The following is a 14,103-nucleotide window of genomic DNA, read 5'->3' as shown; positions in this document are numbered from 1 at the left end:
AAGAACTACTTAGTAAAAACTGGCCGCCGGTCAAATATTCAAAATGGCAAATTCAAGAAATCTTGAAACAGCTGCCATTTTTGACTCGGTTCACCGGTTGAGTTGAAATTTGCAGCATTGTAAAGGGTAGTAAAAGCCGTTAAATTTGAGAGCATATCGACCTACGCTTACAATTAAGATTTTCTTCTGACCCCTATCTTACGGCCCTTCAGGGTCTACCCTCTGAGAATGTAGCACTGAATAATGTGTTTAAACAATAAAACTGTAATTCCCAAGAACTGAACCAAGTTTTGAAGCTATATCTTTACCACTTTTTGAAATATTTAACCATCCTGGTAAGAATTCTATAACTCTATAGTTAAATAAATTATCTTAAAACATACGTTTTGTTAAATTATGAAAAAGGACGCAGGCCTACATCTTTGTTTAGTTAAACAAAAAATAGTAGTTAAATTTAAATCAACAATAAAACAAATGTTTGTGTTCTAATAAAAACTATTATACATGTTATGCAGAAATAATGTATTCGTGTCCATTCTAATATTCAAAATGGCAAATTCAAGAAATCTTGAAACAGCTGCCATTTTTGACTCGGTTCACCGGTTGAGTTGAAATTTGCAGCATTGTAAAGGGTAGTAAAAGCCGTTAAATTTGAGAGCATATCGACCTACGCTTACAATTAAGATTTTCTTCTGACCCCTATCTTACGGCCCTTCAGGGTCTACCCTCTGAGAATGTAGCACTGAATAATGTGTTTAAACAATAAAACTGTAATTCCCAAGAACTGAACCAAGTTTTGAAGCTATATCTTTACCACTTTTTGAAATATTTAACCATCCTGGTAAGAATTCTATAACTCTATAGTTAAATAAATTATCTTAAAACATACGTTTTGTTAAATTATGAAAAAGGACGCAGGCCTACATCTTTGTTTAGTTAAACAAAAAATAGTAGTTAAATTTAAATCAACAATAAAACAAATGTTTGTGTTCTAATAAAAACTATTATACATGTTATGCAGAAATAATGTATTCGTGTCCATTCTAATATATTCCTCACATTCGCTACAGCACAGACACAGCTATTACATTCCACCCTGGGAATTATGCAGGAATTTTCATCAGATGTGGAATTCTCATCAAAACCTGAACTTCTAGCTAATTTACATACAGGGTGTTGAAAATGTCTGGAACCAACATTATATCTGGTGAGTGGTTAAAGAAAAACAACTGATATTATGTATACGGATATACTATGGTTTTACCTATCTTTTGGTGCCTTATGAAATTTTTTACCACTTATAGGGAACGTCCCGTAGAGGATGCAGTAAAAAGTTTTAATGGAAGCCTATGGTAAATGATACATCATTTTAAAGGCCAATTTTTTTTTAGTAAGGAGCCACAAGTTTCATCTCAAAAGGACCACCCTAGCAAAAATGGCGACTGTTTGAAATTTAAAAACCCACTTATATAGGGAACGTCCTGTGGAGGATGCAGTAAAAAGTTTTAATGGAAGCCTATGGTAAATGATACATAATTTTAAAGGCCATTTTTTTCTGAGTAAGGAGCCACAAGTTCCATCTCAAAAGGACCACCCTATCAAAAATGGCGACTGTTTGAAATTTAAAATTCAATTATTTTCAAAAACTTCAAACAGTCACCATTTTCGCTAGGGTGGTCCTTTTGAGATGAAACTTGTGGCTCCTTACTCAGAAAAAAATGGCCTTTTAAATGATGTATCATTTACCATAGGCTTCCATTAAAACTTTTTACAGCATCCTCCACAGGACGTTCCCTATAAGTGGTAAAAAATGTCATAAGGCACAAAAAGATAGGTAAAACCATAGTATATCCGTACACAAAATATCAGTTGTATTTCTTTAACCACTCACCAGATATAATGCTGGTTCCAGACATTTTCAACACCCTGTATATTCTAGGTTAAGGCTAAAAAAAGTCATGAAGAACAAATACATCTTAAAGAATGGTCTCAAAATGTTTATTAGTTAGGACAATTTTGAAAATTACGAATTTGCTTGGCTTCTGATTAAGTAGTAAATATTGATTGTCTCTTTCATAACTTTCAAATATAATAAAAAAATTGTTTTCCCAAAAAATATTGACCAATTTATAAATCGAATATTTACTTACGTTATAGAAAGAATACTATGCAATGCAAAATAATACCCACAGTTGAATCGGATTTGGTTGAGTTGGGTTTAGTTAGGTACGGTTTGGTTCGGTTTGGTTTGGTTAGTTTGGGCCAGGTTAGGTTAGGTTGGATTGAGTTTAACATACTCCCACATGTGAACCACCCTATAGGTCGGTTGAAACTGAATATTATCGCAAACTACTTCTCTCATGGAATTATAACGTAAAAGTTTGTTCACAAAACCAACTCTTAGTGAGAAAATGTATTCACTGCACTTAAAAGCAGCCCACATAAAACTCGAAATATAGCAATACTAAGATTTAATTATATGATAGGAACTCGACATTTTCTATTTAAAATCAATATTGTGTCAATTTGTAAGAGATGTGATACATTTTCGGTATGCAATATTGTTTTATATACTGTAATTGAATACTTTTTAATACACACCACTTTTAGCTGTAGTTATTAGCTGTGGTTAGTTAGCTGTAGTAGATAAATATTCATTAAATACCCATTAATTGTCAATAGCAGATAATTTTATGGAATATTAAATTAAAGTAAATATATGGTGTAAGAGCTTTACTTTTGACTTTGACTTAGAAAAATAAAACTATTTATAATATTACCGCAAATTTCATTATTTAATTATGATCATATAAATTAGTTTACAGTTTACAATGATAAACTGTACTTTCCGACGGCGGAGAGAAACTTTTGTTTTAGGCTTGATTGAGGAGTTAAGGCGAAAGTGTTAGACTTGTACATTACGGTGAAAATTGCATTATCACCAGTATTGACGATGTTCTTAGAGAGAAAAAGACATTTACAAGTGTTAAGCATTTATATCCATTCCTCTCTTATCTATAACTAATATTTTGCCAAAATGTAGGATGTAATTTGTTAAATAATAACATAATATATTGGCGGAAAATAATAATGCGTATAATATACGTTACGACAGGCTATAGCTAGTGACTCAGTTTTAGAACATTTTAAGTTGATCTGTTTGAGGTAATCTGATGTGCCTTTCAAAATGTTTTCTAACCTGGGATTTTTCGAAATAAATAGGGTGTTTTAACTACTGGTTTGAATTTTATCCTGAACATTTGGAAATCCTTGATGGCGTATACCAAAGTTATTTATACTATTCATAAATTAAGTACGTTGATACTGTTTGCCAATCAACAAATTAAACCACACATGACGTAAAGAAAAACATAGCTTTATAAGTTTGAGCTAAGCAATTCGTTTTGGATACTGTTATAGTGAAGTGTTGGTTTTACGTTAGGGTATAAATTAGTACATGGTTAGACTAAAAATATGTGGTTTACATTTCTTTTCCGATTGGTATTGTTAGTATAAATCTAAAACAGTAATTATTTTTCAATTAGAAAATGTCTTGTTTTCGTTGCAGTGTGTTTCTACCAGTTTTGTAACCACATTGTGATCATAGCTTACAAGGGAGGTTCTGGTAGCCTCTGGTCTGCTTTAATCACAAACCACAACATTGTGGTTCTACATGTTACGTGGTTTCTTAGCAGAACTAACTTTGAAAACGATTGGAGTATACAACACTAAAAAAATATAGTAGACAAGTTAAATTTTAAATATTTCAACTTTTCAAAAGCTAGTATTATAGGATGAAACGGAGAATACAAAAAGCTTTAATTTACCCCAGGCAGTAAAGCTCATAAAACTCTATATATCTGGTAACTGAAGCCATAGTTATTGCTAACCAAGTGTTCATAGTGATCCGTAGCATAGTATGTCAATACTTGGTCCATTGAAACACAAGTAGGACCTCTAAGAGACACATCAAGCTCAGCCTCAGAATCTCCTGTAAGCCTCGGCTAGAGTGACAGTAATCCAACGTCCTTTAAGGTATTTAGGCTTTCAATCTTGATCCTGATATATTGGTCCAACGCTGTCAAGGCTCTTTGCTGAAAGGTATTTCGTTAAATACTTTTAATCCATCCCAAATGGTTACTAAACACAATTGTCTTAAAATGTATTGAATTTCATATTATGCAAAAGGTTGAAATATTTTACCCATTAATCTCCTGACTACTGGAAAATGTTTGCGGATGAATCTTCTCGTGTCCTTGAAGCTCTTGCGTTGAAATAAAATGCATACCTATCAATACACTCTCTCATTGAATCCCCGTGACGATTTCAACCTATTGGGAAAAAAATATTCTATATTATTTCTAACAATCTTCGTCTTCAATTGTTTTTTTTTTATTTTATTCATAGCTGAACAAATTGCTTAATATATTTTATACAAATAAGTCCCATCTTTATAATGCACAATTTAAGAGAAAATATACTTTTAGAGGAACATTTAAAATGCTACATTTTAATCAATTTGACAACAAATTTTTTTTAGTTAAAATTTGAGCTTTTATGAAATTCAAACTTATTGAAAGTAAAAAAAAACTCCGCCACAACTTTACTATTTTACCGCCACGATCTAGTATATTTTAAATCGAAGTATGACGGTATTATTTAAATCTCTTTTAGTCATCATATATGGCTTTAAAAAAAAGAAAAAAAACTTTCACGCTAAGAAAGTTTAACCGTAAAAATTGTTACTTTTATATGGTTTAAATGAATTAAAATGTGAGTTACAACAGTTATTGCTGTTGATACCAACTTACTAACATAACCTCTATATTGTCAGATACATCAGTGCTACTACATGCTAGACAATTACTGGTCGGGACACTGACTGATTACTTGACTGATTGTGGTGAAGCCAACGTGTGTTCCTTACAACCTTGGGTTTCCTATTTACAATACGTTCAGTTCTTAAAAAATGCCATTTTTTAAGAGAAATATAGTAGGTATAAAACATGTTTCATGTTTTCTTATACGAGATAAAAATAACTAAGACTTTAATTTGAATTTAGTCATGAAAGTAAAACAACCTTGGTTACTAAATAGTAAATGTAAACAATCATCAAACAATTATTTTTAAATCTTGATAAAAATCTCTAATATAATGTCTTACTTTCCTACCTCACAACACCACAGCCACATCTCTAACCATTAATCTCTTTCGTTGTGGAACCATTCAATCTTATCTCGTGGTCGTGGATTCATCCATCTTACACCACACAAATACAAATAAACTGACAATCCATACAAGACAACGGCTATCTTCACTGGCCATTTTCTTTATAATTTTCCAATATCAACAAATAATAACCAACCAATTAAATACTTTTTTTAACAACCGTATGTAATTAGAGCCATTTTAATTGCAGTATAAGGAAGTAGCCGTTGTTTTGTTTTAAAATGTCTTGTCTTCATTTCTACTGCTACAAACATATTAAAAGTGTAGAAAAGATTTTTCTTTTAAGGGGAGGTTTTTAAGAATTTATAAAGGAACAGACTGAACACGGGAACTGGCATACGCCACCGGTTTTAACTTTGTTAGATTATTTTGTGTTTGGAAGTAAAAAGTATCTGAAAAAGTATTGGTAGTTTTGTATTTGAAAGCAAAAAGATGCGTTAAATAACCCTTGCAATAATATATTTACACTTATACTGTTTACTCACAAGACGGTAAATACATATAAAAGATTGTAAGAAGTGATTGATTACGATTGGACACTCCAACCATCATTATACCTAATAGGCGAAATATAACATTCGCATATTGGGTCTTGCAAGCCTTTCAGGTAATTTAATAACACGTACTCTGCTGATAAAAAGGTTATATAGTAAATATGTGGTGAACATCTAACTCATAAATTTTGGCGAAAACAATACTTTTTCCATATACAATGTGAATGGGGAGAAAGTAAAACATTGAGAGCTTACCTCCTGCAGACTTTATGACAACACAGGTAGCACTTGAATTTATCATAGGAAGGAATATTGATGACATTAAATCATTATTTCGGTTTCAGGAGAAAAGGGGTTAGAGGTAGCTGCTTACGGGAGAGTCGTTGAGAGGAAATATAACGATATAGGAAATGCAGTTGTGGTCTCTTTGTTTGCTGCGGGGATCACTACGGTGGCAGTTCCACTGGCGTCAGGGGCTGTCCAGCTGGTGACTTACGGGGCTACTTGGCTGGCAAAAAGTTTTTTTGTTGGGGCGGCAATGGTCACTTACAATAATAGACTTGCCAACGAAGAGGCAATGAAGGCCAAGAATGGTAAAGGTACCAAGTGAATAGCCCATCAATCATATAAGTAAAAACAAGCAGATTAATTGAATATTAAGCTTTAGTGTGGAAACCTATTAGATTAAATTGTGTTTAACCAATTAAATGTGCTTATTGTTTCAGTCCCTTTCATAATTGCATATGAGTATACAGTGATTTCAGGCGTATCGCTTGGAGCAGGATCTTGTCAAGCGCTTCCATTGCTTTCCCAACCAACGTGATGTGATTGTGACTAATAAACAGGTTGCCAAATAACTGGTACTGTATGTACTTATCACCCAAAATATCCCGTAAGCTTTCTAAACATTGCGAGTCTCATGCCTCCCTTGAGGTCAAGTTACACTCGCTTGGTTGGATTTGATGGACAAGAGGGTTAAAGATACACAAGACTTATAAGGTGCTACTGAACACGTAATTTATAACAAAAGATAAATTCATATAAATAACAGGCCAGGATTATAAATAAGTATACAAATGTACCTTTTTAGAATCTTATGAGTATAATAATAGCTATCGATATTCAAATAAAAACCAATGATTATCATTTTAATTTAATTTTGGTTTTGTTTAAGTATATTTATTCATCCAAATTGGATTCGATGAATGTAAATCTATAAAAAGACCTCTAAAATATATACAAACAAAACCATTCAACTAGGAAAAAAATCTTTAACGATCTACGTTTGAAAAAAGCTGACATATTAAATATATATACTAGAGGTCGTCCAGTGGTCGGAAACTCGACCAAAAATATTTAATGTACAGGCTTCTCTATTTTCACTCCAAGATGTAAATATAACATGTGATTGTAATTTTTCAGTAGTGATTCTTTTCATAGTTTTGATTTTCTGATTATATTTTGTTGTTATTCCGTCACCAGCACGGCAACCCATAAGGCCCATGTAATTTTTTTATTTCATATTAATTTGTTGTGCTTATTTTTTAGCTTATTTAAATTTATAAAGTCATTCTGCACAGCTACAGAAAAATATCTATCTAACAGTACGCATAGATTTCCCCTGCGATACACACAAGCTGAGAAAAAAATGTTTTAAAGAAACATGCATGCCTATTAATATATAGATATTACCATCAACTAGTTTTTCATATGTTTTAATCATATTGAACTGCCGAATTAAAAACCTCAGAATTTTTTATTTTAATTTATCTTCATTCAAATTTACGTGCAATTAACATCAGATATTTTATTTCTTTGTTTTTTTATAAAATCACACCTGAACTTCAGCTCAATCTAGTTATAGCATTCTCCAAATCCCCCCAATATTCACTCTTGATATATCATATTGGATTAGTCCTACTTTGTAAACTAGTTTTATATCCGTCAGATCGTATAAATATTTTACTCATAACATTATAGTTTGTTTAGCCTATTAATAAATATCAAAATAATGATTGTTCAGGATTGATATCGTGATTATTCTTTGACACGTATCTTATAACTGGATCATTTACCCGAGGTTTAGAAACTATTTTACTTCTAAGTTCTATATAAACAATAAGTTATATAAACAAAATACCTGTATGAACTTGTAACATTTAAACTTGTAAGTTACCAATAAGACACATTTAAATGAGAATATTAAAAATCTTACTTAAATGTAAAGTTATTTTTTCAAAAATACAGTTCACCCAATAAAAAATTAACAGTGCAAGATATAGCATTTTGAGTATGTATATCTTGATTAACACATTTCTCAATTTGAATTATAAAATTGAGCAAAGCTTACCCCTTGCTTTGCTGAAAACGTTTAACACAGAGGTCCGATGCGTATGAGGACTGGCAAATGCAGGGTTGCCAACTGCTTTAAACACAATCTGTCAAAGTATTTCTCTTTTAAAAACATTAAAGTGGTGATTATAGTCATAGTTAATGAAGGAAATAATACCAATTCTTTATGCATTTAATACCAGGCTTTCAGATTAAAATCGTCATCTGATAATGGATTAAATGTATATAATTAATAACCCTGTAAATCTTCCAAACATGTTATTTTCAACAGAGGCTTAACAAGGCTGAAAGGCTTGAAGCAGGATTCAAAGACGCGATGAATGTTTTATGAAGCAATGAAGCTGAACAAACAGCCCCAAGATGTCAAGGTTTGAAACGTTGTGGTAAAAGTAACATAACTGGAGCATATTCTATGAGAAATATAAAATGCGAATGCTGTTATAATGGTTATCCTACTAGATTAATTTTGTCTTCATTCAAACAATAAGAATATTTTTTTAATGTTGAAACTTTCCTTACTGTTTGTAAATACTTACTGTTTGTAAATACTTTGGTATTTACTGTTTGTTATGTGGTAAGTTTGGTTAGCAAATAAATTTTTCTTAAACATTTAGTCTTTAGTGTTCGAAATTACAACCAAAGGCTGCATCACTATGTGCACGAACTAATGAATAAGTCAGTACTTTCAGATGACTAGCTTCACAAGTTGATACATAAAGTATATACAACCAGTTTAATCACAAAATATTGTCGAAAGCTTTAATAATCTGTTTTTTAATTGGATATTTCGTACTAGTGACTAAAAGGGTTTGTATTCATTGCTCATATCTATTTCAATCTATTTCATTGCACTCAACAGACACTGATACTAAAAGTCAAAGAACGTCTGAGTTTCTGGTGTGTGACTTTGCAATGCAATTAATCCTCATATTTGGGTCGAAATACGCAGACAGTGGCTTTCCCATCTTGAATAATTGTTTTATTGATATTAAAGACTCCAAATGCATCATGCAAAGTGTTTTGGATCACCAGCTCGGATTTTTAGATTTTTTCCTGTTGGTGGCCTACATAACCTACACACCTACTTACCTGACGCATTACTTACATGACCTATTATACCTTCCATTTTCCGTCCACATGGGCCACGTAGGCTTGTCTGTGGAGCGTATGATGGCAGCGGTTAACGAGAGATCGGTTTGTTAGGCAAAATAAAAAGTTGTATTTGCAATTTTATTGTAGTAAAGTTGGAGTATTTTTTAAGACTGTGAAAATTAACTACAAACTTAAAGCATTTGTGAACCCACCAAACAAATAAACATTTAGAATGTTTCAGTATTTAATTCCCTGGCAATCCCCTCCAGTGTTAGTTTATTTTCAGGTTAATTCCCTAAAACAACAACGCAGCTTCATGTATTCGTTGACGACGAGTCCTGTTATATATGATTTAATTCTTAAACGTGGGTTTTTTATACGTCAAAGCCGATCTTTTTGTGTTCTAGGTTATTTCCATAAAACCTTTGAAAACTTTGACCTACCGTTCGTCCTCATAAATTCATTACCTTCTCTACGCTGGGTTTTTGACTTTCCCCTGAGAAATAAATCAGCTTAGAGAGGATGGGTTTACCGATTTTGGGAAAGGCAGGCTTATATCAGTAAGCGGGTGACGTTCTCGTTGCTAAGCTTATAAACCCACGTGCGTTTTTGAGGGTAACAAAATAATGATTAAACTCTATGGGAACAATAATACATTTAACACATCATAAATGCTATAATGTTTCTTGAAAATGGGTCTCTTAAATAAAATACAAGGGATATTTAACGTTTTTGTAAATTTAATTTCTCCTTTCACTTAATATTCTGAATGGATTTCGTTAGTCCAGTTCAAAAAAATCAAGTTAAAGGGTTGTAAACAATTTGTCTTACCACTGCACGGAAATGATCACATTTCCACACCTGTAACCAGTCCGCAAAATAGCTCATTTACGTTTACTTAATAAGCTAATCTTACAGTTAGTTTTTCTACACCAACCACAGCCACTGATCAGGTAGCATGTGTGATGTGGTATTGGTATGTATAATAGGCAAGCACAAAAAAAAACGGAAATATAACAAAAATAAAATTGTATATCAAACTAAATGGTAATCTTTGTGTAATGTCCACCCTCTAAATATATAATACACAATTAGCTAATTACCTATTTAGGTTCGTTTTATTTAGACCTACACATGATAGATAAGTAAAAATTCTGTCATTTATCATTGATTTTCTATTTTATCTGCAAAAAACATTATTTATTAATATAATTATCGAAAACTACTGCATATACAATACTTAAAATGTTTTATTTCAACACTTTTTTTTTACAAAATATGTTCAATTGTATCTAATTTATTTTGTTAAACGCGTTTCAGTGACAAAGATTAGGGATGTGAGATTTATTGTTATCAAATACAGTTATATGAATTCTCATTGTTTGCTAAACAAATTTTAATACGTGAAGGCGATTTCTACGAAACACTATTCCTCCGTTAATATTGGACGGATTTTTACAAACTATGTGTCAAAATTATGTATTTTTTGTGTAGATGCCCCCTTTCACCAATTCCTGCAACAAAAATCCTCAGACTTTGCCCCACAGGCTATCAAAATCCAATGTATTTCTTATGAAGAGAAGATTTTGTTTACTTAAACAGAAAAATAATTCTTACTAATTACAGCTGTTCATAGTAACCTCATGATACACACAGAAGAGTTCGTTTTCATAGTGAGTCCGTTTTCAGTTTCGATAACTGGAGTGGAATGATTGATTACATTATCCTTGAGTTGAATCTTTTAAATCATTCGAAATTATGACTGTTATTCGTTAGCAATTCTAACGCCTACTTTGCAATTGCTAACGCCTACTTTGCAATTGCTAACGCCTACTTTGCAATTGCTCGAATGCGAGCAATAGTTGCACTAGTTTCAATTAATTTCTTGTAAAAAATATTGTTTTTTTCTTGTAAATATAAATATTTAGACATTATAAACAGCCCATTTGCATTAACCATTAAGTGTTTTCCCCAAGTACCACAAATCCCCATCCTCCTACGGTTAGTTCAGTCCATTTCCCAGTTTACCAAACCTCTCATATAAGCCTCTAGAGATATTGGATCGTCTCTCTAAGTGATATGGATCATAACAGTAACCTATAACGTTTATCCGGAAACCAAAATGTTCAATATCACAAGTGGTTGTTGCAACACGTTACTGATATTATACGCAATGTTTATTTTATTATTTTTTCCATAGTTCATTCGGATTACTGTTATTTTTAACAAGCTGCATAATAGATTATGAGCTCCTCAAAATATCCGATGTCTACCAGCTAAATCAGAATTGAATGCGTTTTTATTGTCTTTAATATTCCGCTGATATTAAACTGTGGGCTATCCAATCTTCTTATTAGATTATGATTGTTTCTGTCAGTTATTTGAAGATATGATATACAAATGTTTTATGACATAACATATAACATTTATTAAAAAAAGTGAAAATATATAAGAATAATAAACACGCAAAATATATTTTACCTTTACGGATGGTGCTACGTCTTGCATTCGGTTTTTCTTTCTCAATATTGATTGTAATATAAAAAAATTATAATTACTAATATAATAGCTATTAAGATTTAGGGAGGCATATCATTCAGTCGTTTTATTAATAATTGAATCTTGATTCACGAGGCTATGTATTTTGAATCAATTTAGAGCTTATAAGGCATTTTAGGCACGTGATTGGAAAAACATTCGTAATGTGATCAAACCTAAACATTTCCCGATGAATTGTGAAATACTTAAAACTGTACTACGTATAAATACAATAACCATCATGAAAGTTGCTGAAATATTATAAACAGAGAGTTAAAGATAGTTTATAATTTAAATGTCAGAAAATTCTTGCATCTCTTGGATTTGTAACGGGGTTTAATATGGCTTGAAGGCTTCAATCGGAATCCAAAGAGACTATGAATGCTTTACGAAACGTTAAAGCTTAGCTGCCAGCACTTAGTTTTTAAAATATTTGACAACCGGAAAAGTTTAAAAATTAGATCCATGTGAATATGTGGATTTTTTTATATTTAAAAATCCCCGATATTATTGAAATACGTTAAATAAAATATTTAAGAGACATCAATATTCCATTTATTATACTAACCCAATTAATTTCACATTCTTTTCTATTCTGATTGAATATAGTAGTATTCATGTGCTGTAGCAGCATTTGGTTATATTATCAACGAAAAACGCAATCAAATACTAAAGATAGTTTCATGTATATTTGAATATATATATAGACATTTTACCAAAGAATTTAGTCTAAATAAGTCACAGTTTTAAATTAAAAAGATTTGTTATCGTTATTCCAGAGAGGAACTACAAATAATGGCAAATGGAGGTTAAATATATTGTTGCGGATCAAAGAGTATAGCCAAGCGATAGTTCGAAAACACAAATAAACATTCAAAAGTATTATAAACTGCCAGTTGTATGATAACAAACACTAATTAGAATCACAGTAACAATATTTTATGATCAATCATGACGAGGTGGTATTAATTTGACTTTACTATACAACACTTAGAGCTTCACAAGTGTAATCAGAGTTAGGTTGTGTCTGTGGCTCAGAGGTCTGCTTTGATCAACTAGTCTTGTGAAAGGAGATCTTACCATGGAAGAATAGTGTTGTAGAAAAGTTTTTGGGCTCTAAAGTCCCGCCTTCTATCACTATATCAGCTCAAGCTTCAGTTGTATTCTTCTTTAGACTAATGTGTTATGTACAAATCTATTGTGTTATTTATCATAAAACTGATGTATACTGTATGAACACTATATATCATAGTGTACATACAGAAAACATCATGTTTAGTGATGTGTTTCTTGAATATCTCAAGAAACACATCACTAAACACATTATGTTTGAAAATGTCTTGACTATGTACCCTATGTAAGTTTTCATTGAATAATCTTATTCAGGAAAAAAGGGGGATTTAATAGTAATATACAAGATGGAAGAAAGTCCCAGGATGGTTTAGTATATCAAAAGTAATAAATATAGAGCTTCAAAGCTGGGTATACAGTTCCTGGCCATTGAAATCATTTTAACACATTAGTGATGCGCTGCCTCCTTCAGAGGGAGTCAGAAGAAAATCTGCCGCAAACCCGAAATCAATCGCTCAACCGAGTCATAATTGACAACTATTCAAAGATTATTGATTTTGTTATACGGTACCTCTTCACGGGAGCAAAGAATAGAAGTCGGAAGAAAATCATAAACGTATGCATAGGTCGATATGCACATCGAATCAAAAGTCTTTATTAGTAAAATACAATGCCGCAAAATTGAGCTCAAAAGAACTACTGAGTAAAAACTGGCCACCGGTCAAAGATTCAAAATGGCAGATTCAAGAAATCTTGAAACAGCTGCCATTTTTGACTCGGTTCACCGGTTGAGTTGAAATTTGCGGCATTGTAAAGGGTAGTAAAAGCCGTTAAATTTGAGAGCATATCGAAGTACGCTTACAATTTGGATTTTCTTCAGACCCCTATCTTACGGCCCTTCAGGGTCTACCCTCTGAGAATGTAGCACTGAATAATGTTTTTAAACAATAAACATACAATAATATTGTAATTCCCAAGAACTGAACCAAGTTTTGAAGCTATATCTTTACCACTTTTTGAAATATTTAACCGTCCTGGTAAGAATTCTATTACTCTATAGTTAAATAAATTATCTTAGAACATATGTTTTGTTAAATTATGAAAAAGGACGCAGGCCTACATCTTTGTTTAGTTAGACAAAAAAATAGTAGTAAAATTTTAATCAACAATAAAACAAATGTTTGTGTTCTAATAAAAACTATTATACATGTTATGCAGAAATAATGTATTCGTGTCCATTCTAATATATTCCTTACATTCGCTACAGCACAGACACAGCTATTACATTCCACCCTGGGAATTATGCAGGAATTTTGATCAGATGTG

Source organism: Macrosteles quadrilineatus, unplaced genomic scaffold (genome assembly GCF_028750875.1).
Source record: "Macrosteles quadrilineatus isolate MER2022 unplaced genomic scaffold, UCM_ALF_1.0 Scaffold_16__1_contigs__length_3527350, whole genome shotgun sequence".
Lineage (NCBI taxonomy): Eukaryota > Metazoa > Arthropoda > Insecta > Hemiptera > Cicadellidae > Macrosteles > Macrosteles quadrilineatus.
Note: the sequence above shows the minus strand (reverse complement) of the source record.